This window comes from Euprymna scolopes, chromosome 40, assembly GCF_053919585.1.
Source record: "Euprymna scolopes isolate OS-2025 chromosome 40, ASM5391958v1, whole genome shotgun sequence".
Lineage (NCBI taxonomy): Eukaryota > Metazoa > Mollusca > Cephalopoda > Sepiida > Sepiolidae > Euprymna > Euprymna scolopes.
This window is the reverse complement of record NC_136521.1, coordinates 63323252-63350751: the sequence shown is the minus strand read 5'-3', so window position 1 is coordinate 63350751 and position 27500 is coordinate 63323252. Positions and strand designations below refer to the sequence as shown.

At 33.1% G+C, this 27500-nt stretch overlaps 1 protein-coding gene across 1 annotated transcript in view; it reads left to right on the top strand.

Annotated features, from left to right (window-relative positions):
- LOC145265676 (sperm-tail PG-rich repeat-containing protein 2-like) overlaps nt 1-27500 on the top strand; it is a 1924518-nt gene that overhangs the window by 357898 nt on the left and 1539120 nt on the right. The gene's annotated exons all lie outside the window — the stretch shown is intronic.

The following is a 27500-nucleotide window of genomic DNA, read 5'->3' as shown; positions in this document are numbered from 1 at the left end:
GACATCACATTAATCAGCTGGACGTTTTCCACAAAATCTGTCTACGCTCCATATGTGGTCTTAACCTCCGTGACAAGGTATCAAATGCCGAATTATTCACAAAATGCAAAATATCTGGCATTGAATTATTCCTTATTCAATCGCAATTGCGGTGGGCTGGTCATGTATTGAGGATGCCCGATGACAGAATTCCAAAAATTGCGATGTACAGTCAATTTGAGGGTGGTAAAAGAATTGTCGGACGTCCTTGGCTTAGGTACAAGGACAAGTTGAAGAGTAACTTGTCTGCAGTGAACATACCATACAGGAGTCTTGAAGATGAGGTGAATGACCGAAAAGGATGGAGATCAAGGTGTTTTGAAGGTCTCCAGAGGTTTCAATTTGAAAGCTTAAGGCAACTGAAAGAAAACAGAGTAAGAGCAAAACGACTACCAGCCGAACCAATATCTGCAGCGTTAAATCCACATTCATGTTCTATTTGTGGCCTTGTTTGCAAGTCCCTTGCTGGACTAAAAAGTCATCAGAGGCAAAAGCATAAATGAGTTTTAGAAATATGGGTTGTCTGAACCTCATACGTCGAAATCGACGGGAGAGTCCATCATATGTATATATATATATATATATATATATATATATATATATATATGTAAATGCATATATATGTATACACATGTATATATATATATATATATATATATATATATATATATATATATATATATCCTGCACCATTTTGGACAAATTTTATTTACATAGAGTTGAGTATATATATATATATATATATATATATATATATATATATATATATATATGCCATCACTATTTAAAACTGATATATCTAAAACATATAACTTTTATGGGTTCAGGAGATTCATAGATGACCTTATATGTATAAACGATAATGATGATTAATTCGAAAAAATAAACATCTTATATATCCAAGCGAATTAAAATTGAATTGTGAACATAGAGGACAACAGGCTACATTTCTGGATTTAGATCTAAAAATTGAGGATGAGATTTTTCTTCATAAAATGTTTGATAGAAGAAACGCTTTCCTCTTTCAAATAGTACGTATGCCCCATAAAGATAGTACCAGCCCTTTTTTTATGTTTTATTGAACCATTATGTCAGAGTTTTTGAGAATAGCTCGCGTTACTCTAAAATTAACAGATTTTATACCACCAGTTTCTAGCTTAGTAATAAGGATGATAAAACAAGTTGGGGATAAAAATAAAATATTTAAACAGTTAAATAAAGCATTTGTTCGTTATCCTGATGCTTTTGAATCGTTTAAGATTAAGTAGACTATATTAATAAAGGAAATCCAAAACTATATTAGTAATGTATAAAATGTATTTTTAATTATATATAATAAATTTGATTAAAAAAAAAATGTATATATGCATAAATATTTTTACCATTATATATTCAATTTTAAATAAATAAGAATGTAAATATACTAATCATAGTTAGGGTGATAAATAGTAAAATGGATTAATCCTAATCTTATAAATACAAAACTGATAAATTAAAAAGATATTCATTTTTAATTTGGAAATTGATGAATCACACAGGCAAGAAAGTCATTTTTAAAGCACGAAAAGGTTAGTAATTGCAATTAAGAATAGGAAATTAAATCAAATTTTTGTAACATGTCTTCTTCCTAAGATAAGGGAGGTGGTATTTGATCAACACTGTTGGGGAGCCATGATGTAATATACTGTTTTATTTTTAAATCCCCGAAACAGTGTTTCATGGTAAACAACTGATGATCCCTTAAAAATAAATTATTAGTACTATAGTAAATTCGAGAGCGCGTTGATGCAGTGATTGCAGGTGATTAAATGACTTACTGACTAAATGGTTTTCTAACGAATGATAAAAAATATTTTTTGTATAGTTTGAAAGGTTAAAAACTTCAAAGACTATATATATATACATATATATATTTATATATATATATATATATATATATATATATATATATATATATATATATGTAAGCAATTTAAGACTGTCAAAATATATTTAACATCAATTTATTGTTCGACAGGATACTCAAAATGGTATATTAAAGTTTCCGTCATCCGCGGAGTTAAAAAAATACGTCTTCTCATCAGAAGGAAATATATTAGCAAATGAATATTATAGCAAAGCTCTGAATTTGCTGGTATTGCCATGAATGTAAACAGCCTTACATAAATGCAAAAATAAATAAATAAATAATTTGCAAAGAGTTTATAAAATGGGGAATTTTTTTAAGAAACGAGCGGGTACATTAAAAGTCAAGGATTAAAAAAAAAAACAGATTAAAAGATATGGAGAAATGAAGTATTACTAATATGAAAGATAAGACGAGACAATGTTCTCATCAGAAAAATCCAACTCCGATAGCCGTCAAAATAAATTTTACTGTTAATCACATATATAGAAACTAGCATTTCAGCCTGCCGTTGCTCGGGTGTTTGAAGATGTATGTCAAGCAAAAAAAAAAAAAAAAAAGTAAAAAAACAAGCGGTCAATTTTTAAAAATTTGACCCCTATTATGACCCCTGTAAATTTATTGTTTTGGGCTCAAATAAAGTTATTAAGTTAGATCCATGTCCAAGGAGCCTATATCTAAAATCTCAAGTGTTTAGACCCAAAATTGTCGGAGGAATTTGGTAGAGTTCTCAAAGGTCAAATCGTTGAATATTGACCTCTTAACAGCGAAATGTCTGTCCGAAAACGGATTACAAAGATTGTCACAAATCCCCGTATTCTGTATATAAACTTTCGAGTTTGTAGACTTAAAATTAACAGTTATTGCGTAGGGAAATGTACAAAGACACATACCCAGACAGACATATTCACTTTTATAGATATATAGATTAAAGTTAAAAAATATTTTTAAAAGTATTATTTTAACACAAATATTCAATATATATCCTAAATAGCAACATTTATGGTTATTCATTATAATTATTTTGCTAAATAATTTTCGTCAGAAGATATGAGCCATGCATTGAAACTCTATGGATTAAGGAAATAATTTTAATTTTCTTGTATTCTTGTTTCAAACACTAAATGTTTTTTCTAAACATTCTATATTTTTACTTCGCAGAATTTAAGTATAAATCATGCGATTTGTATTTTATTTGATTGATTCAGATTGTCTTCTGAAAATATTTCTTCTTAATATCTTATAGGACTCCAAACGATAAGATTAATAAATCTTTAACTCATCTCATTTTTACAACCTACTGACATAAATAAAAAAAACGTCCATCAGTCTTGACAGACTATGGATACCCATTCTAAGGGCGGCTGCGCATGAAATTTTTGTGGCAAGAGTTGCGCAATCCACACCCACACCTCTCCTGAGTCGACATTGTTAAATACCAGTGGCAAGTGGAGGTTCAAGACGACTGGAAACACTGCCGAGATAAGCGGAAAGCACACATAGAGCCGACAATTTCCAAATGGTCACCCATCTGGTACTAGCCAGGCTCAACGTTGCTTAACTTCGGTATTTTGACGAGAATCGACTTGTCAACGTGATTATGCCGTTCATGCATACATATATTTCTGTGGAAATATGATTTTTTTAAATTATATTTAACTTTTGTATATTAACCCTTAAGTTATGAAGCTCAATGTAATTACAGAGCATATAAAAACCAAATGACAAAAGTCTATATTCCAAATTTCATGATATTGACAATCTTACAATTTATTCCTTTAATTACGTTGACATTTTAAATTCTTGACAGTAACTGTTTCGTAGCGAAGAATCATTCATTTATTTATTTTATCAATCAATATATCTATTTTGCCCTTTACTCATTAGAAGAAATAGCAACTATCAATCCATCAAAAAAATGTATTTGGGCATGATTAAAAAATCCCAATGTTGGACAAAAAAGTTGCATTAACCTTTTATTACGCCATTTTGAATTTACAAGTCATCTTCTAATATATATAAGGGCAAATGGGCGCGAGCGTTTGTGTATATCCGCCAAAGGCTTTTTGCACCGAGTTTCTCGCGTCGGTCAGATTCAGAGAAAATGTTTCACGTACTTCCCAGATGGTAATATGTCGCATTTGCAAACGGACATCTTTTTTATGATCGAGTTAAACAAATTCCAACTATGCCGTCGTCTCCAGTGTTTGTTTGTCTTTTTCTTAACAATAAAGCGAGACTGTTCGAATGCAGCCGCCTGGCCCTCGAGCCAGGTAGTATTTGTTCTATAATTTGTCCTTGGTCAATCTAGGGGAAACCCTTCATACTGAGACACTTACTATTTATTTGGATACTGCCAGAGTGACCCCTTTTATGGGGAGCTAGTCCCCCCACATTAAAAACGACCTTGTGTCTAATTTTTTTTCGTGGGAGCTTAAAAAGCAACGCCATTTCTGCAAGTCATTTTGACTATGTTAAATTTGAACGCTTTACACTTTCGGTCGCCTCATGGAGTAGCAGTAAGACGTCAGATTTTCTTTCACTCTCGTTTTCGCCGTCCCGTCCTAGGTTCAAGCCTCCCTGCCTACCACCACTATTTTGTTGTTGCTCAACACACACCTACAAACACTCGGGCAACGATAGGCACCCTGGCTAGTCTATATACATAAAAGCGAAAATGTATGTATGTATGTATGTGTGTTCTCTTTTTCTGTATGTCTACAAAAGCCTTTTTACAGAGAAGCGGTCGGTCGCTTAACAACTTTTTAAAACCTTTTATATCACATAAATCGCAATATCTCACAGTTAACAACGAAGCTCGCCTGTCTATTTAATTTCCTCGATTTCGTGAAAATAAATATTCAACACTTGTCGCTCGCCGCATGTGGGTTAGTTTTTTTCCTATAAAATCTTGGAAAAATAAAAATAAAAAAAGCGTTCCGCAGTAAATGAAATACTATCCCGCAGTCAAACTTGACCTTATTAACTCATTAAAACGGGCACCTGCCAAATACAAGTAATTAAATAAATTCAAACGTGTTTCCGTTAACATCTCGCGGTGGGGCAATTGTTAACGTCGCACGTATTTTTTTCACACTTTAATTTACAACTTTGCCTCAAGGGTTCGGGTTCGATCATCATACTTACTTTTTTTTTAACTCCTCACCTCCGGGGTTTCCACACACACCTTCAAACACATGTGCAACGCCGGGTACCACTCGCTAGTCTAATATATAAAAGGGAAAATGTGTGTGTGTGTGTGTGTGTTTGTATGTCTAGCAAAAACTTTCGACACAGGCATCGGATCCTCACGAGATTCGTATTGTTTTAAGACATCCTTTCGGGGGACAAATATCTAAGAATTGGCCAAAATCATTAATTACTTCATCTCAAACTGGTCAGTTTTCTTCAAGATGATGTCGTTTCTTTTTAGTCGCCATTTTTGCAAGTCAACGTATCGGTTGGATTCACTTCGCTTAATTTCAAATTCCGAACTTCCGGTCAGACTGCGGAGATATCGGCCAAAACGCCACGTTTTTTATTTTCCTCCGTCACGTTACGAGTTCAAGCTTGCTTGTCTACTACCACTTAAAAAAAAATTGTCTCTCCACACAAACTGCCTACTGTTGTATCGCTCCCCCCCCTCGCTAGTGCTAATTTATTTTTTTAAATATCCCACTCTCCTGGGGTTCCTTACTCAATCCAGGCAACGCCGGGGAACTCCGCTATTATACCACCTTTTAAAAATCCCCCCCGAAGGCCCTTACTGCACCTCCAAACACCCAGGACACACCGGATACCCCCGCGAGTGTGTGTGTATATATATATATATATATATATATATATATATATATATATATATATATATATATATATATATATATACAATTAAAAACCTACGTGTTTTTTTTTAAATAAACCATGACCACGCTTTTACGTTTTATTTGTATTCTACGGATAGTTAAAGATGCGGATGTGGGATTAATTCGTGCCTCTCAAATGCGTGTAGTAAGTCATCCTCTGATTGCAAAAAGCGTGAAAGCGTCGTTACGGTCATTTGCAAACATACTCTATGATATACAAGTATCAACCAAAAACTCTGATATTGCAGGCTTAAATTATATATATATATATATATATATATATATGCGTATGTGTGTGTGTGTGCATAGTTATTAACTTACAGGTTTAACAGAGCTTACGTCTCATCAGCTTCCCTAATTTTTTTTTTTTTTTTTTTTACATTTTTACCCCAAACAAGGCACATTGCCACTTTGATGTAGGGGGCTACCATCAGGTACATAAGCTACATGGGTACTATGTGGCGAGTTGGGCAGCAAGATGTCGGTTCACGTTACACTTGAACTTCTGCATGTCAGTACAGTTAGGAAAGCAGGAACCCCGATGAGAATTCCAAAGTCTAGCGGTTCTGGGGAAGAAACTACTGGAGTAGAAGGCCCCTCACATTTCGGGATCTTAAGTGTGAAGGGATGGGATTTTGCTGCTTGTCGGGTTTGTCGGGGGTATTTACGTCGAGGGCGTACAAGTGCTTGCAGTTCGTCGGAGCATTCAGCGTTAAAGTACTTGTAGAACAGGCAGAGGAATGCTATATTTCGTCGATGGGACAGAGGGTGAAGCTTAGATGACAGTTCAGGCCCTATCAGGTTAGCGACTGTCTTTTAAACCTTATCTAAAAGTGAGAGACTAGTAGCAGATGCATCAGCCCAAATATGTCAACAATACTCCATACATGGGCGAATGGTGGCCTTATAGAGGTACATGACACTTTAGGACGTTAATAGCTTTCTAGCACGATAGAGAGAGAGCATGCCTTCTTCGCAGCGGTCCTGGTAATTATCTTAACGTAATTGTTCCAATGTATGTTTCCTGTGAACGTAAAGCCGAGGAGTTTAAAAGAAGTACTTAAAGAGTCTGGCCATTGTTATTGGTGGTAGAGAAGGCTTCATACTTAGAGGCTTAAATTGTAAATAAATAAATAAATAAATATATATATATGTGTGTGTGTGTGTGTGTGTGTGTGTGTGTGTGTGCCCGTAGTAATTAACCGACAGGTTTTACACCACCTACGACGCATCAGCGTCCCTAATTCTGGCAGCATTCAACAAAAACAACAAATAAAAATAATTTTTTTATAATATATATATTATTGTTAAAACAGTCATCTACGTACATGCATGCATGTGTCGAGGTATCTACCTCTCTTCAGCGTAGCTTGACTGTGCTTAGGAGGCGAACTCCGGACCATGTTAACTGTTACGCCATGGCCTCCTAGGTACTTTTACTGTTTATTTTTATCGTTTGTAAACTTAGACTTATATGTCTTGTTTATATATATAAATATACATATATATATATATATATATATATATATAATTATTTTTTTACTATAATAATTAATTAAATACCTACAGACACTAGTGTTTCATCCTTTCGGGATTCTTCAGTGCAGGGTTTTACGATTAACACCAGCCGAACGATTCGAACCCCGCGACATCTCTGGTTCGATTAGCGGAGACCGTATCCATTCGGCTACCATTAACCGCCTGAAATAGCGTTGAATTTTAAACATTTTAATTTTTAAATGTTCATTACGTCAGTCAGAGAGTGATATAATCGTTATACGATGATCTATGCATAAGAGCTAAATTGACCGAATTTGATTCAACTGAAAGTGCTCAACGATAAGAAATGAATTTCTTAAAGGGGCTGTCATAATTTTATTAATTACGATTTCAATTATATATATATATATATATATATATATATATATATATATATATATATAGTGGAAATGGTAATTAATAAAAACTGAAGAAAATACTGTTGTAGAGAATATATATATATATATATATATATATATATATATATATATATATATATAACTGAACGTCTGTGTGTGTGAGTGTGTCTTGTCACGAATAGGCTCCTATATGGTTGACCTTTTTAAAAACTGATTAAATATAATGATAGAAGATGTATCGAGACACAGCAATGGGTATGTTTAATCTGGCAGAACGGTGGTTTATAAAAATTGTAGGGTCTGCGTTCGCGCCTGGCCCTCAAAGTATGGAAATAAATAATGAAAAAAAACCCTTTACAAGTGTTTTTGATATAGATGTACATAAGTATACTTTGATAAGTATGTTTCAACTTAAATAGGGATGGTATAATAAAATTGTGGGCCCTGCGTTCGAACTTGTACTCTATGGAAATATGGCACAAACATTAATAAAGACTTTTAATATCTATTTGCGTAAGTATACATTGATAAGTATGTTTCAGTTTGAAGAAATATGGTATAATAAAATTATTTGGTGTTCGTTCGCGCCTGACCTCCATAGAATGGAAATATATCACAAAGTTTAACAATAACACCTTAACTTTAATCCTAAATAACGTTAGCTTTTATTTATTTTTCGGAGTTGAATCATATTGTGTCGAATAAATTCACCTCATACATTCACGTTCTTATTAAAGTGAAAGCAAAAAAAAAAAAAAAGCTCGAAACTTTAGACAATTCTCAACACAAATTTTGCATAACTGTTTTTTTCCTTCTCCACTTGCACGTGGCACTCTTTCGAATATAGATAAATATATAAATAATAAAAAATAAGAACGTTACTTGCTATCGTGTCAAAAGAAGGAAAAAATCCTGCTCACGTGATTAAGAGTGTCTTTTTAAAAACATTTACATAACCATTTTATTTTTATTTATATATCTGTTTAAGCTTTTTTTGTCAGAGTACTAGAAGGAATTCAGTTGATTACAACCCTTTCTGCGTGTTCTTTACATTACAATAGTACAACCCTGAATCCGACGGCGCAATACTTCACCGTTCAATACTGTAAAACTGAAACGAAGCTGTTCTACTTGAAAAGGGCGCCATTTTCGTCTTATTCATATTTTTATCGATTCTTTGCTTTAAAAAATAAAGTAATTACGTGTATACTTTTTTAATATCCCATTTTGCTGTTTCGGATTATTTTAAAAAAGTAAGTAACGCTTCATTATTTTTCAAAACTGTTTTTGTTTCTTTGTTTCTCGATAATTCGTCGATATTATTTAGTAAGAGAGTTTAGCAGAAAAGCCAACAAACGACTACCCAAAAAAATAAATATACTAGAAATAAATGTTATCATAGTCAATAAAAGTTCAGTTCATGTTTTTTTTGTTTTTAAATAATTTTTAATGCTCTTTACTTGAAATAATTTCAGCGAACCGAAATTAAAACAAAATATAGGCGATAACTATTAAATGAATTTTTATATAAATACAAATGCCATAATCGAATATTCCTCAAGCACAAAATAACGAAAACATTCAAATATATGTTTATAAATATTCCTTACGTTGCCCTTCAAATTGAAAACGGGGCTCTCCATTTTATAGTCGCTGCCATTTTGATTTTTTAAAACAGGTTCGTGAATTAAAAAAAAAAATTACAAACTACTTAAAAATACGAACCAATGAACTTTTCTACCATAAAAGTAACTTTTATTGACTATGGTAACATTTATTTCTTGTATATATATATATATATATATATATATATATATATATATATATATATATATATATAACATTTTCTCCTTGTAAGGCAACATCATTTTGTTGGTCACTTGGCTACGAATGAAAACAAAGTTGATATAAAAAATATGTGTTCGCGAAAATTATTTTTACTTTCATCTTATTTTGCTTAGGGTAAAAATTTTGAGTATCAAAACCTATCTCTTTACAACCCCCTCCTTTTCATAACCTATCATACTTTCATCAATCACAGTCCATTTTCTGTAGGCTGTTTTGGAACCCTGTCAACGACGGGTACTTCCGCTCGTATATATATATATATATATATATATATATATATATACATATACTTATATACATACGTATATACATATAGAGAAATAAAAAGGAACAAACCGTATTATGTGTTCATCAACGGTTCGTCTTTATTCGAGACGCCCTCTGGAAGGAAGTCTCGAAATAAAGACGAAACGTTGATGAACACATAATACGGTTTGTTCCTTTTTATATTTGTATTTTCTCGGAATACTATTTCCATTATTTTCATATATATATATATATATATATATATATATATATATATATATATATATATATGTATTAGCAAAAGTACCCGTCGTTGACTAGGTTTAAAAACAATCTACAGAAAATGGACTCTGATTTATTAAAGTATGATAGGTTATGAAAAGGAGGGGTTGTAAAGAGATAGCTTCGAATTTGGAGGTATCAAAACCAAAGTAAAATATGATGAAAGTAAAAATAAAATAGACAAACTCCATAATTTATTATACCATACCTGTTCACACTGAAACACTTATCACAATATTCTGTGGATCTATCTTAAAAAAAACCTTGTTAAACGTTGTGACATATTTCCATTCTATGGAGGTCAGGCGCAAACGAATACCCCATAATTTTATTATACCATATTTCTTCAAACTGAAGCATAATTATCAAAGTATACTTACGCAGATAGATATGAAAAGTCTTTATTAAAGTGTGTGTCTATTTCCATTCTATGGAGGCCAGGCGCGAATGCAGACCCCACAATTTTATTATACCATCCCTATTTAAGTTAATACATACTAATCAAAGTATTATTATGTACATCTATATCAAAAACATTTGTAAACGTTTTTTTTAATTTTTAAATTTTTTATTTCTATACTTTGTGGACCAGGCGCGAACGCAGACCCCACAATTTTAATGAACCACCGTTCTGCCAGATCAAACGTACCCATTCTTGTGTCTTGATACATATTCTATAATTATATGTAATCAGTTTTTTTTTTTAAGTAGTCAACCATATAGGAGCATATTCGTGACCACACACACATACACCCCCCCCACACACACAGACATTCGGTTTTATATATATATATATATATATATATATATATATATATATATATATATATATATATATATTAGCATTGCACCTGGCTTTGCCTATTCATAGTATACGCATAACTATTATATTTTATGCAGATTCCTTATGTATTGATATAGATCCAATTCTTTATTGGTTATTATCTAATGTATAGTAATTATTTCAAAGTTTTAAAAAAAGCCATGAATTGAGTACCATGCGTTAGAACCGAAACCGGGATGTGAAGCAGTCTAGCTTTAGTCATTATATATCTCTCCCGCGTGGTTTCCGTCTGAACTATCGACTCATGAATACTGCCCGTTAAAAATTAAGCGACTTTGAGCTATGATTGTTTAATGTTGCGCATGCGAAAAAGTAACAGCAGAAGCAATGCTTGATTTGACTACACCTGTCAATGTCAACTGTTTTGTTTAAAATGTTTATCTAATATAAGCAATTTTGCCGGTTAAAACCAAAATAGAATGTGTGGCCAAATGCCTATATACGAAAATTCAACTCTGTAGATCAAATATTCAGAGAGGAGCTTCATAGAGAATTTTCGCACACAGTCAGACAATACCACACACGTATATATATATATATATATATATATATATATATATATATATATATATATATATATAAATATAATTATCCACTTACACGTGTTTCTTCGTCTACGACTCATCAGAGTGGCTGAATCTAGCGAAATTCAGCCACTCTTAGTTGTAGACGACGAAACACGTGGCAGTGGATAACTACCTTTTAAAATATATGTATGCCGCTCCCCATTTGGGGGTACAAAACTGGTCAAAAGGAAAATTATTTCCAACTCGTATTTAGGTAAAAATACACTTCCATATAAATAATTGACTTCATTTAATAAGTATCGCTAACAAAAATAAACAACCAACAACACACACTCTCTCTCTATCTATCTCTCTCTATCTCTCTCTCGCACACACACACACACACATATATATATGTGATATAAATATTTCTGTACGCGAGAACGTTTCTTAACTTCTTCTCTATTATGCAGACTCTAGAATTCAATCTGATATTAAAATGAAACCAATCATCTTAAAAGAAACTATACAAAAGAATCAGTAATTAATGGAAGAATATACAAATTAATTAAATTTAATGTAGTCGCTCGCTTATCTATGACTGAGTATATTAAGAAGCTCGTTTTAATAATTTGTCAATAAAACGTAGGCTTTTAATGCCAGAGCTAGAAAAAAAAAACTGAACTAAAAGGTTTTCAACTTAAATAGATTCTTTATGATGATATATTTTTTAGTTTTAATACAATCTGACTAAGACATTGGGATAAATGTTTTTTAACAAAAGTGCAAAATTCAAGCCTTTACTTATGAAAAAAATATCTTTTGATGTTGTAATTTTTTTTTTAGTTTCGCATATTTGTGTTCCTTCCAAAACAGACTTGGCAAACCCCGACTTGTTTTTTGTGGGGGTATCTTAAAGAAAGCCTCCATGGCAACAAACCCCAAACCCTGCAAGAATTGAAGAGCAACATCAGGAACGAAAAAAGGGAGGTACATTGCAATCCAGTGATTCTGCAATCTGTCATGAATAAGATATATATATTTTGACGACATCCTTTCTAGTCGTACTGTACTTTTACCGTCATTGGATAATTTACTTTTCACCAGACTATCCATTCACGTAAAATCACCTTTTTCCTCACCATATTTCCTCTGCTTCACTTTTTGTTATCAAGTAAGATCTTTGACATACTTGTAGTTTCATCAAATACTTTTGTAGGCAAAATCCGATCCCACATTTTGCTACTTCCTACCCTCTGATGAGAAGGAAAGTATTTCTACAGATTAAGGACTATCCACTTATTAAGTGTTTCCTTTTCAGATTAAATATGTTTTTTACTCTTTTTCAAAGTGTTTTTAACATGTTTTATTAACTATTTGCTCTTATTATAAGCTCTATCTCCTATTTGGTTTTATCGAGCTTTTACATCTGGTTCAGATTACTTTATAAATATGAATTCTTTAATATTTATAATGTACTTTAGTTTTACCATCTTGGATCATGTTGGTAAATTTAACTGTAATTTTTATTTTATTTGTATAATATATATATATATATATATATATATATATATATATACATATATATATATGTGTGTGTGTGTGTGTGTGTGTGTGTGTGTGTGTGTGTATATTGAAAAATAGTAATTAGTAAAAACCTTAAGAAAGTGATCAATGTAACTGCAGAGCAAATATATATATACTTAATACCGTTTTATCTGCTTAGTTACACACGTTTCGGTTAGCGAATCCTATCAACGACACAGTATCCTCGTCAGTCTTTAACAGAAATGGTTATTATGATTGAGAAAACGGCATTAGAAGAATATATATATATATATATATATATATATATATATATATATATATATATATATATATATATAGGGTGTCCGTAAAGTTACTATACAGTCTTATTGTTTTATTGTATTATATTTGTATTAATAGTTAATATTTATTTTTTTTACAGGTTTATTTAATCAAGCATTTTTTGTTACAAATAAATATTTTAATACAATATCTTACTGTACTGTTAATATATTACAGGGTGTCTGTATAGTAACTTGTAAGACTGGATAGTAACTTTACGGACACCCTGTATATAAAGCGTGTTTGTTATTTTTAGCCAGTCACCATGCCTGCTGACAGAAACTCTTTAATCATCAGCGTAAGTAGCAGACTTAAACGATAAACCAAATAGTTGAAGATATTCGCTAAACATTATTATTCTTAGTACGAAATGTGGATTCTGGAGAGAGTGATTTTTCAAGTACCGATGTTTAGAATATTATACCCAAAACGTTAAAAACAAATCCCTATAAAGCTAAAGTATTTCTTTTAATAACTTTCATTGTTTAACTTTTTCGTTTTGATGTTAGGGGGTACCAGATTGATCAAAGGGAAAATTATTCCCAACTAGCATTTAGGTAAAAATGCACTTTCGTATAAATAATTGAATTCATTCAAAGAGTATCGCTAAAAAAAAAAACAAATAAAAACATCTACATAAAAAACGCGATACAGTCAGTAGTCAATCGAGGTGGTCCCGTGATAGGGGTTTAGGCTTCTTATCATGGGGTCCTGATTTCGAATCTTGCTAGATTCAGCCACTCTGATCAGTCGTAGACATGATTACAAGTGTCAGTGGATAATCATATTTTAAAAATAATATATATTATTTTATATATATATATATATATATATATATATATATATATATATATATATATATATATATATATATATGTGTGTGGGGGGGTCAGGATATGTGTGTTTGAAGACAATTTTCAACCTATACACTCAACGAATTTTTATCTATAGACTTCAAATTTGGTATATAGGGCGTTCAGACATGTGGAAAACTTTTTAATCGGTTTTTATCCGGAAAAAGGGCTGCTATGTGAAAAAAAAATTATATGGTACTTGGAGATTCATCGGATTTTAATCTACTTGTCAGTTGTTTCACGACTACGCATGCATGAACCGTTCAGAGAACACGTCCCTTATGTTTAGAACAAGTAGGTTTGTAAACACAATAGTAGGAAAATAAACAAATATTTTACTTGTTTGAAATTTATAACATATTTTTTGTTATAAATTTCAAACTAGTAAACTATTTGTTATTTCACTACTATTACGTTGTGATTTGACTTTCAAGCGCATTTGGTGCGTATTTCATTTGAAATTAAATCAACGTTTGTATATGGAATTAACACCTTTGACGTTATTCTCGCGTTGCCTACGCATAGTTCCAAAACTTCAAAATACAACCGCTGAGATACAACGTGCGGCTCTTTACAAACAGACTTTTCTTTCTCCAAACTTTACAACATGGCAAGGAAGAAAAATGAAAAAAAAAATGAAAGGAACTACATAATGAGGATGGAGTAAAGCTCCGAAATATATTTATGTTATAAATTTCAAGCAAGTAAAATATTTGTTTAGTTTCCTAATATTACGTTGGGATTTGGCTTAAAGCTCACTTGATGTGTATTTTATTTTATTTAGTTAAATATTATTGCATTATTACACAAATCACACATTTTTATGATTTACGAAAAAAAAAGGCGGCCATATTGTTTTGAATATTGAATATAAACACAATCGAAGTAACCCATGTCGCCAAAGTATAAAAAATATTTAAAGCCTAATTTTTCAGGAAAAACGGCAAAAAGCGGGCAAATAGAAATGTTCTGTTTCAAATGCTATATAATATAAAAAGGCTATATTAAAGATGTTAATTCTGGGCTATATTGAAAATATTGACTCCCAAACATATGTGTCGTTTCAAGGCAATTAAAATCATATATTTTTTAATGTTTTGGAGGACATTTATTTACTTTAGATAAAACCACTTGCGTTAATCATATATTTTATCATTTTCATATCTTTTTAAAGCGAGCACCCTCACCTAATTCCCTTCAATATAGGATTCTTCTTTTATAGGCGATTGCACGTTTGAGAAAAACATCCAATTATTTAACAATTTAGAGTGCGGGGGACGCCATTTTTGTTTTTTTTTTAAATAGAAAACCTAATTTGTAAAATAGGCGAACCATGCTTTAAAAAAAGGCCAACTTCGCGAAATTTGGTTTTAAAAAGGCCAATCTGGCAACGCTGAAGTAACTCATAATTTGAACATCTATTTTTATTAATAATTAATTTTCCACCTTATGGTTTTTTTCGTAATTTTTGTGATGTATTACGTATTGACTTTAATTAAAATTCAATATTTCCATTTTGTGAAGAACAAATATTTTAGCAGATAAAAACTGAAACATGAACACATTTTCTTCCAAAATTACTGGATTCTGCATTAAATAACCGGAAATGTGTTGAGGGGCTGCAAAAAAAAAAAAAAAAAAAAAATCAAAACTTCCCATGACGTTGGTATCTTCACGACTAAGGTTATTAAGAATCTTCTGCATCTGCATTAATCATCTGTCGTTCTGTTTAACCCTTTACCCCCATTGGCTGGGAGATGACGTTGGTCCAGTTGTTAACGATATGAACTAACAACCTGGGTGTCGCAAGTTCGAACCCAGCTTATTCCACTAAAACTTATTAACTTAGCGATGTTAGCAACCTTTGCGTGGTTCCTCCCGTAAATACTCGATGTCTTTCTGGAAAGAATTATGACTAGTAAAATATCGGAGAAACCAATGCCAACAACAGAATCTTTGGATTCGTATGATGATGATGATGATGATGATGATGATGATGATCCATTGGCTTTATGCGTCTTCTAGAGTGATTTCCATTTAAAAAAAATTGCCCGGGGGCATTAAACATTAAAATCCAGCATTGTCAATACTTTCGATATATTTGTCAAAAGCAGGAATAATGAGCTTTTCTAGATCTAAGGGAGATAACTTCATTTTACAAACTGCAAGAACTTAGGCACCATGGTCAAAAAATGGAATTGACAAAGGAGGGGTAATCTAACCTGCAAAAAAATGCCTGGGTAGTATCACCGGCATTTCCTGATAACGGTCCCTCAGAAAATTAATAAAGAGATAAAATAAAGACTGGGAGGGTGGACCTCATAGAACGGAACAGAACTAAACTCCCATCCCAAAATCAACAGGAACCGGATCATTACAGGAATGGTCTAATCTCCGTTGGCATTTGGGGTCTTAGGATAAAAATCCTTAGTCGAGTTAGTTATTCGATCATTTTTCTTTTTTCATACAGGACGTAAGTTCGTTGAAACCAAAGCAACTTCGAGGAATTGCGAAGAAAAATTGCGAATATTTTTTTTTTTTACGCAAGTGTAAACCGTAAAAACACACGGACTGTGAATATCATGAAAGAAACGTTTTTATTACTTCTTTTTTTAATGTTATGTTAAAAACTACATTTTAAAAACATTAACATTTTATTAGAAAAAAAACAAGGAAAATAGTCAAAAAGTAGCAGCACCTTTCTTTTCTGTTTTCGTTCTTTATTTTTTTCAACATAGGAGGCGTCGCTTATCAAGGCCCGAAATCCACTCGAGGATAAGGGTTAATGAGTGTACGGCAGTCATTGGGACCATAGTGTGTTAATAGTTAGTGGAGGAAATAGAGTAGAAGTGGATTATTTAGGGGCGGGGGGCTACTAAAAAAGAACTTGTTTATATTGGACTTGAAGAATACCATATTTTAGTCAGCTGGAATGCAAGACAGCGGAACAGAGTTCCACAGTCGGGCCGTTCTAGGAAAAAAGCTTCATACATGGAATTTGCGCTTAGAGAGGAAGAGTGTGTGTGGGTGGACTGTTGATAGTTGTTGTAGTTAGACGAGTATTTTTGTGAAAATTCGGCAAATGGGAGGGACTAGGAAATGGAGCTAAGATGAGCACTTGCCATAAAAATAACGATAAAGCAGAGAAAGGCTCGTTACGTTCCTTCTGTGTGAAAAAAAGGAAGAAAAACAAGCATAAACTTCCAGGTTTCGAAGCCGGTTTCGAACTGTGTCAAAGCAGAGTAGGATGCTCCGAACAGCCCTCGTCTAGATAAGCCAACAGTATTTTATTTTAGGGCGTCTCTAACTCTTATACAGGTAAGGAATTGCATCTGGAGTTAGATACCTCTTTAAGGCCCCCATTCGCCCATGTATGAAGCATTGTTGTCATATTTGGGCTGGTGCATCTGCTACTAGTCTCTCACTCCTAGACAAGGTTCAAAAGAGAGTCGCCAACCTGATGTCATCTAAGCTTCAGCCTCTGTCCCATCGACGAAATGTAGCATCCCTCTGCCTGTTCTACAAGTACTTTAACGCTGAATGCTCCGATGAACTGCGAGCACTTGTACGCCCTCGGCGTAAATACCCCCGACAAACTCGACAATCAGCAAAATCTCACCTATTCACAGTAGAAATCCTTACATGTAAGAGAGTCTTCTACTCCAGTAGTTTCTTCCTCAGAACCGCTAGACTTTGGAATTCCCTTCCGGGTTCCTACTTCCCCAACTGTACTGACATGCAGAAGCTCAAGTGTAACGTGAACTGACATCTTGTTGCCCAACTCCCTACATAGTACCCCTGTAGATTATGTCCCTGATAGTAGCCTCCTATATCAAAGTGGCAATGTGCCTTGTTTGGGGTGAAAATGTAATTGAAAAAAAAAAAAAAAAACTTCTGGAACGGTAAAATAGCGTAACTATTCTTCAAGGTGACCTTGGCAACAGATTTGTCTTTGTAATAAATAAATGTAAAGTTTTTTTTTTTATTAAAAAAAACAAACAACAACAACAAAGAATGGAAATATTATAAAAGTAAAGGTAACCGGCCATTTCTTAATCAATTAAGCAAATAAATAAATAAATAAATAAATAAATAAATAAATAAAAGTCTGGTTAGTTGCGCCTTGTGTTGGCTAACTTATAATATCGTTTGAAAAAAAAAAATTCCAGCGGACGGCCATTGCGACAACTTCACCGCACAAAATGGCGGCAAAGTTATTACATTACGTTTGGTGTTGGTTCGTTCGGAAATAAACGATGTTTATTTTCGCCGTGCATTAATGGGGATGATCGAAATTGTATTACGATGGATAACATGGTCGGATCTCGATCCAGATCAGTTGCTGACACAGGGGGAAACAAATATTGGATTTATTTCTGTCTTGTCCGAGAAGTGGGGAGAAACGGAAATGTATTAATGAAGATTTGTCGATAAAAGCGATGCACTGTGTGCGTACGAGTATATAGGCAGCCACCAGAGATATGTAAAAATAAACATATTAAAAGTGATAGCAATGCTTATTCGATACAGCGATACTGTTATGCCGAACCGTTTATCAAAGTCAGTTTCATATCTATTGCAACGTCTTTTCAGACGAGTGCCACTCCCTCAGACACTTAAAGTCAATGAGCCCAAAAATGACTTTATTTTTAATTTTAATTTTTTTTTAGTCCTACCGGTGAATTCACATGCTCAAGCAGGCATGGCACTGACGACGATCATTGAGATCAATTACATGCTTCCAGCATTTCAGGCCTACATGCGACACAACTTTTCCATCGCCAGAGGACCATTTTTATAGACAAATGCCTGAGGGAGTATCTATACACAGATGATGTTACAGAGTCTTAGCTTTATACGACAGCTAATCTCTCTCTCTCTCTCTCGGTTCAAAATGTTGAGATCCAGCAACAAGCAAGAGCAAGATAGACAGCAACAAGTTAAACTGCAGACCAGCTTAATGCGGGTACTGGTATCCAGCTTTATGTTTTTTTTTTTAATCAGAGATTTGCTTATCCTAGAAAAGTTGCCTTCACCACGGCTTACGGGAGCCCTCTCCACCCCAAATCATATTTTCATATCTATTACTTATCTATATACTAGCTGAACGACCGACGTTGCCCGGTCGTACAATACGTTTAAACATGATATTTTAATTTATGCAGATTGCGTATGTATTATTATAGAATAAATTCTCTATTGAATATTATATATTACGAGAGCTAATATTATATATTCCATCCATCCATCCATCCATCCATAGCCTTGAGCCCCTGGAGGGACACAGGCCTTCTACAACTTTGTAGGTGCTTTTGTAGCGTGGAGTTCTTTTTACACGGTGAGGGTGCTGGCCCCACGCCCAACCTTCTCAGAATGTACATACAGCGCCTAGCCTTCCCATATGGTCACCCATCTGGTACTGGTTAGGCTCAACGTTGCTTAAATTCGGTGATCTGGCGAGGACCAGGACTTGATTATGCCGTACAATATTATATATTACGGTGAACTAATTCGCAAAAAAAAAAAAAAAATAAAAAATAAATAAATAAATAAATAAAATAAAGAATAATAATGATAATGTCGTTTATCAAATTCCGCCTGTATTTGTTTACAATAACACTTCAGCTGACATTTCAGTGAATGCACTGAGAAGCCACTTCTGATCAATGTTTAGTTTTAAAATATGAAAACGAAGAAATGATTTGCGACGATTTTAAATGTTATCGTTTTTTAATCGTAAATTAAGCTCATTAATAAAAAAAAAATTAAAATAAAACGGTGAGGTACACCCGAGCTTGAACAGGGGGGGGGACATTCGATCTGTAGTCGAATGCTATACTACTCAGCTATATCTCCAGATGACGAATCTCTTGTTTGTTTTTTAAGAAGAAATGATTTGCTGGGATTTTATTATGCCCCTTGGCCGGTGTAACGTAAAATATTCCCCTGTAAATTATTCTTTTTTATTTATAAGAAAGAAATACTATTTTAAGGATTTTATTTTTTAAATTTTCGATACTTATCGGAGGAATTTTTATCCCAAACATATCTAACAACACTGGCATACATAAAAATTACATTTGTGTAAAATTTGAAAGATCAGATCAGCCGTTTCGGAACCTATGAGGAACGAACTCACACAAAGTGACTTTTATATAATAGTAGAGATAGAGGTTTTTGCTTATATATATATATATATATATATATATATATATATATATATATATATTGATTAATAATTATTCATTTATACCTACAGACACTAGTGTTTCATGCTTACGCAATCATTAGTGTAGGATGACAATTCCTGCTGGTTGGAAGATTTGAACTCAACCAAGACGCTACCTACGGCTGTATTTGCTAACCCTTTACTCTCGGTCCACTGAATAATTGCCACGAATATGAATGGAATGAGGAACTAATAACCGCTCAAGTCCGGCTCAGGCATTAGACAATCTATAGTGTTCGAACGACAGGAAGTCGTGAACGTTTCATAAACGTTCGTTGAGTCTCTCTTAGTCTATGCTTAGATTATACTCGCCCATCCTTAAGTATTCTTTAAGTAATAAGTATTCTTTTATACTTACAGACATTAAGGTTTCGTGCTTACACAATCATCAGTGTAGGGTGACTATATAAATAAATAAATAAATATATATATATATATATATATATATCTGTGTGCGTACAACTATGCTATTTTGTCAGGAAATATTTACAATTATTTCTATGCCTACACAAACTAGTGTTTTATGCTTACGCAATCGCCAGTGTAGGAAGTAATAATGTAATAATTACTGTTGTAAAGATACTTAAGCCCAGTCACAAAGTCTCAGTTAGCCTTGTAGGCTAACTATCTACCTCCTGGTCTCCAAGATCTAACAACTTCATTTGTAGTTTGAGTAAAGGGTTTTTGCCTTCGAGCCCGAATCAAAGTGTAGTATCTGTTCTGATGCCGCTTCACTTTTTTCTCTTCAATCTTTTGATCTCGGTTAGTGGAGGAGAAATTCTTTATGACTGATGAGTTTTTTTTATTTTTCTTACTAACCAGAGTGCCTCTTTCTGGGGAGATGGTTTCCCCTACATTATAAACCGACTTTGTGTCTAACTCTGCCCTCGTGAGTAGGCAAGTAAACCAAATTTGCATAGCAGAAGGTGTAAACTTATATGCAACGATTATTTCTAATATATCTTCCTAGTTCTTGCTGTTCATTCGATATCGAACTTTTTACGGATAGTCAAGTGGTGATAGCTATACACTCCAGTGTGTCGTGGGTCAGTTCATTCAAAAAATGTTTTGCACGCTATTGGTCAGCACAATCTCCGAGATTGCTCTTTTGCAATGGAAGATCTTTATATATTTTTGGTGATCGTTTTCAGTTATATTCGTAGCAGGTTTGCTATTTCTGTCCCGTGTGTAAGACAATCTTGTGCGAAAAAGATAGGCTTTTTCTACCGTGCTAGAAAACTACTGACACCTGAAAGTATCATGTACCTCTATAAGGCCATCATTCGCCCATGTATGGAGTATTGTTGTCACACTTGGGCTGGTTAATCTGCTGCTAGTCTCTCGCTCCTAGACAAGGTTCAAAAGAGAGTCGCCAATCTGATAGGCCCTGAACTGGCATCTAAGCTTCAGCCTCTGTCCCATCGACGAAACGTTGCATCCCTCTGCCTGTTCTACAAGTATTTTAATGGTGAATGCTCTGACGAACTGCAGACACTTGTGCCCCCACGACGTAGACACCCTCGACAAACCCGACAGGCAGCTAAATCCCACCACCACACAGTAGAGATCCCTAGATGTAAAAGATCTTTCTACTCCAGTTGTTTCTTCTCCAGAACCGCTAGACTTTGGAATTCGATTCCAGGTCACTGCTTCCCTAACTCTACTGACATAAAGAAGTTCAAGTGTAACGTGAACCGACATATTGCTGCCCAAATCCCAACATAGCACCCCAGTAGTTGCTGCCGCTGATAGTAGCCCCCTACACCAAAGTGGCAATGTGCCTTGTTTGGGGTGAAAATATAATAAAAAAAATGCTTGGTCAGTTTCGTGATGCAGAATTTCTTCTGGGCCTTGTTTTTTGATGTCCTTGTACCATCATAAAATTTAGGCTTTAGGAGCTCATCAAATATTGCTATGTGCTCACAATAATAGCACGGGGTTAATGATTAATGCCTTAGAGACCAATACCTCCTGTTCCTCTGAGCAAATACAGCCGAGATAGATAATTGTTTTTGTATGCATAGTGACAATATTTACTCGTTTTAGTGTCTAGCCTGTTAATTCCCTTTGTGCTAGTCTATAATAACTCCCTCTCTCTCTCTTTATATATATATATATATATATATATATATATATATATATATATATATATATATATATATATATAGTAGAAATGGTAATTAAGAAAAACTGAAGAAAGTGCTCAATACTGTTGTAGAGCAAATATGCGTTTTATTTTTTATTAACGTATCTTTCTGTTAAGTTACATTATTGTTTTAGCTACCTGGTCGTTTTTATGGCCGTTTGTAGACAAACAGATAAAAATCTAAAGACCATCCCCCCCATTTAACAAGTTTTTAATTTTGACTCCTTAGCGGCTCAGACATTTACAGAAATGTAAAAGTCTGAGGAGGCTACAGACGGCAAAAAAAAAAAACGGCCGGGTAGCTGAAACAATAAGGTAACTTAACAGAAAGATACACTAATAAAAAATAAAACGTATATATATATATATATATATATATATATATATATATATATATATATATATATATATATATATATATATATAAATAGATAGATAGATAGATAGATAGATACTACCAGATGTCACGCCGTAGCCCGCTCGTAACATACACATCAATATGATATTTAATTTATGCATATTTCCCAAACATCTTATTAGGGCCAATCCTCTACTAATAGTTATATTGCAGTCAATATATTAAAAAAAAAACACGAAAGGAAACTAAAATATGTGCATGCGAGTATTATGTTTTTTTTTCTAAACAGTTCGCTTCTTTTAAGTAAAAAAAAATACTCGAGCTGAAATCGAAACCAAAACCTAAAGATAGAAATAAAGTACGATACCCATTAAGCCATCTTGCCGCATTCCTTTAAAAATGTGTTTGCAAACCTACTGTTTCTTTGCATAACGAAGTTGTAGTGTGAACGATTCGTGCATTTGCAGTCGTGAAACAGTTGACAAATAGATAAAAATCTAAAGACCCCCCCATTTAACAAGTTTTCAATTTTGACTCCTTAGTTGTTCTATTGTCCAAGAGAAAACAAATTAAAAAGTTGTCCACATGTCTGAGTACCCTACATACCAAATTTCAAGTCTGCAGATAAAAAATTATTTGAATCCATATGTTGAGAATGTTCTCATACGCAAAACCTTCTCTCCTGAAACATTTTAACTATATCTTACATAAGTATGACTTTAACAAATTTCTAGTCATTTTCAGCAACTTTTATCCTCTTCACCCCCCCCCCAAAACAAACAAACAAACAAACAAACGTTTTGAACGGTTTGGTTTAACCGAGTAACATATGTACAGTCTCCGTTGTTGTTTGTACGCCATAATACAAGGAAATAGTATAAACTAAATAAAATATTATTAAAAACACATAAATATATATAAGTAGGTTGTAGTTTGCTTGAAGCATTGTTGAAGAAAATTATAAGATAAAATTAAAAGCCAAGAACAATGCGAGATTTTTTTTTTATATAGAGTAAAATTAAATGCAAACAAAAGAAATACATTTCTTTTTTTTTGTTGTTTGTTTTTTCTTTTTCACACAAATTTTAACTCTAAACAACAGTAATTTTTTTTTTCCTGTTGTATTCAATGGTGTTGTAAATCTCAATATATTTCAGACTTATTAGTCCATTTTCAAGAGAAGACAGCGGAAGAGTGTTCAAAATTGGAAAAGTAGCCGCAGAGTTTGCCACGTGATACCGCGAAATATAGAACAAAAAATGACGTTAGGAGAACGTTAAAATAAATCAGTTGATGTTTGAAATACTTGTTGCGTTTGTGAATCAAGGGAGATGACTATTCAAGCAAGGTTTTTTTTTTTTTTTTTAATTATTGTTTTTCTTATGTTTTAAACTTATATTATAAAAGCGGAGCTTAATTCCAGTCTATTGTTTAGTGTGGGAGTATTTTTTGAAATAATTAAAGATTCGAGGATACGAAGTTGACCTACGTTTCTTGAAGAAGCAAGAATGTTGATGTGAAAATCTGGTTCTGAATTAATGCAAGTGCGAATATGTTTATAGAACGACGAAGCAGTAGTGTTTAAGTGCTCTTTAATGCGGTGATGAAGCAATCTGGTAGTGCTTCCGATGTAAGATGCACTGCATTTAGCGCATTGTAGGTCGTAAACAACGTGGTTCTTAAAGCATAAACCTGTGTGTGATATTGGGCAATTAGAGAGTGAACAAGGGGAAGGTGTATGCGATGGATGTTTTCGGTTGAGCTGTTGTCTTAAAGTAGATCCAGTGTGGATGAGTTGAATGTTGAGCCCCTCGCTGCGGATGGCTTTTCGGATTGAAGATGAGATTTTGTCACTGAGGAAGGGTAGTTTTAGAAAACAATTGTTAGAGAAGGGTTGGGTGTTGCGTTTTTTCTTTTTAAGTGAGGATAGGATCGTATTAGGGTAGCCGTTTAGTGAGAGGGTCTGTAGGAAATTGTTAGTGTGTGTATGTTTGTCGGAGATGTTAGTGCATTTGTCTTGTATGCGTGAGATTTCGGCATGTGCGTAGTTTAGTTTGTCCTTGAGAGGTAGCGCAGATTTGAAATGTACGAAGAGGCGTTTGCTGGCGGGTTTTCTGTAGAATTCAGTGCATATGGCACCATTTTTTTTATTTGTATTTTAAAATCAAGTAGAGAAAGAGATTCCGAAGAGTCTGGGTGTTCTATAGTAAATTTTAAGTTTGGGTCGGCATTATTGAATTTGTGGAAAATGTTAATAGCTTCTTCGCGGGAGTATGTGATAATTCAAATGTCATCGATATATCTAGTAAAAAGAAGATAAGAATAGCAGGTACTAAGGGTGTGTCTTTCGAGTTTGTCCATATAAGCAATGGCAAGAATACCGGATAGACTGGAGCCTATGGGTAGTCCAGATACTTGTTTGAACGTGTTTTGTAGGAAAGTAAAGTAAGTGTTGTCTACTATAATACGGAGGAGTTGTAAGAGATCTCCTGGAGTAATTCCGAAGCATTGTGGGTTTTTAGATGCTATAATGTCTGCCATGAGATTGATGGCTGGATGTGCAGGAATGGAGGTGTATAAAGAAACGACGTCTAGGCTAAATGGGTATCTGTATAGTTTGAGTAGATGGTGTGGTAGATCGTTGAGTCTGTTAATTACTTGGTTGGAACTACTAACATGGGCTGGGAAGGTAGAGAGTAGATTTATTTCTTTTGTTTGCATTTAATTTTACTCTATATAAAAAAAAAATCTCGCATTGTTCTTGGCTTTTAATTTTATCTTACATAAATATATATTTGACTTTGATTATATATATATATATATATATATATATATATATATATATATATATATATATATAAAGGCTTCCTTCAGTCTTGACAGATTATGGATACCCACTGTAAGGGTGCCTGTGCGTGAAATTTGTGTGGCAAGAGTTGCGCAATCTCCAACCACGCCTCTCCTGAGTCAACGAGTCAACATCGTTGCATACCAGTGGCAAGTTGAGGTACAGGACGACTGGAAACAATGCCGAGATAAGCGGAGAGCACATACATCGCCTAGAATTCCCAAATGGTCACCCATTTGGTATTAGCCAGGCTCAACGTTGCTTAACTTCGGTGATCTGACGAGAACCGGTGTGTCAACGTGATTATGCCGTTATAGTGAAAAGTACATCTCATTTTTCTTTTATTAATATTATTGGACCTTTTCCCTTTTTTCCTTGTACACATTTTTGTGAATTTTTCCATGGATTTCTGCCTTTGGATTATTATGGACCATCTTCCAATTACGGGATTTACTTGGATTTTATTTGTGCAAAAAGAAATTCAATTAACTTTCTTGAAGTTATATATTGGGATTTTACCGTCACTGGATTATTTATCTTCCACCAGACTATCCATTCACGTGTAATCACCTTTTTCTTCACCATATTCCCTCTGCTTCACTTTTTTGTTTTCAAGTAAGATCTTTGACTTACTTCTTGTTTCATCAAATACTTTAGCATGCAAAATCCGATCCAGCATTTTGCTATTTCCTACCCTCTGATGAGAAGGAAAGTATTTCTTCGAAACTCCGCGGATTAAGGAATATCCACTTATCTAGTGTTTCCTTTTCAGATTAAATATGTTTTTAACTCATTTCAAAGTGTTTTTTAACATATTTTATTAACTGTTTGCTCGTATATATATATATATATATATATATATATATATACATATATATATATATATGTATATATATGTATATGTATATGCGTATTTACTTATATTTAACCCTTTATTTATAATCATCTTTCTATGAAGCTCGATGTATGTTTACAATAACTACAGAGCATATAAACAAATCACAAAAGGTATATGTTCCAAATTTTGAAGATGTTGTGTTCACCTTACCGTTATTTCTTTCAGCATGTTTTAATGTTCATATATATATATATATATATATATATATATATATATATATATATATATATATAACACTCATTGGTATATGAAAACTTACTTAATTACACGAACTCAGTATATTACATATAACTCTCTCTCTCTCTCTCTCTCTCTCTCTCTCTCTCTCTGTATATATATATATATATATATAATGAAAATAGTTTTCTGACGAGATAGAGAGAAACGAAAGGAACAAACCAAGCCATGTGTTCATTAACGTTTCGTCTTTATTGCACGACTTTTCTGGATAAATGAAATTAAGACGGGTGTTTTGTTTTCTTAATTTCATTCATCCAGAGGAACTCTCCCTATAAAAACGTTGATGAACACATAACTTCATTTCTTCCTTTTTTATATAAACACACACACATATCTATATGTATATATATATGTATATATATATATATATATATATATATATATATATATATATATATACTTTGTTTGATATACATTTGGACACCTATGAATAATACCCGACGAAACAAGATAATTAAATATATATATATATATATATGCATGTATATATATATATGTATATATATATGTATATGTATATATGTATATGTATAAATGTATGTATATTTATATATATATGTGTATATCTATATATATATATGTATATCTATATGTATATATATGTGTATATTTATATGTATATATAT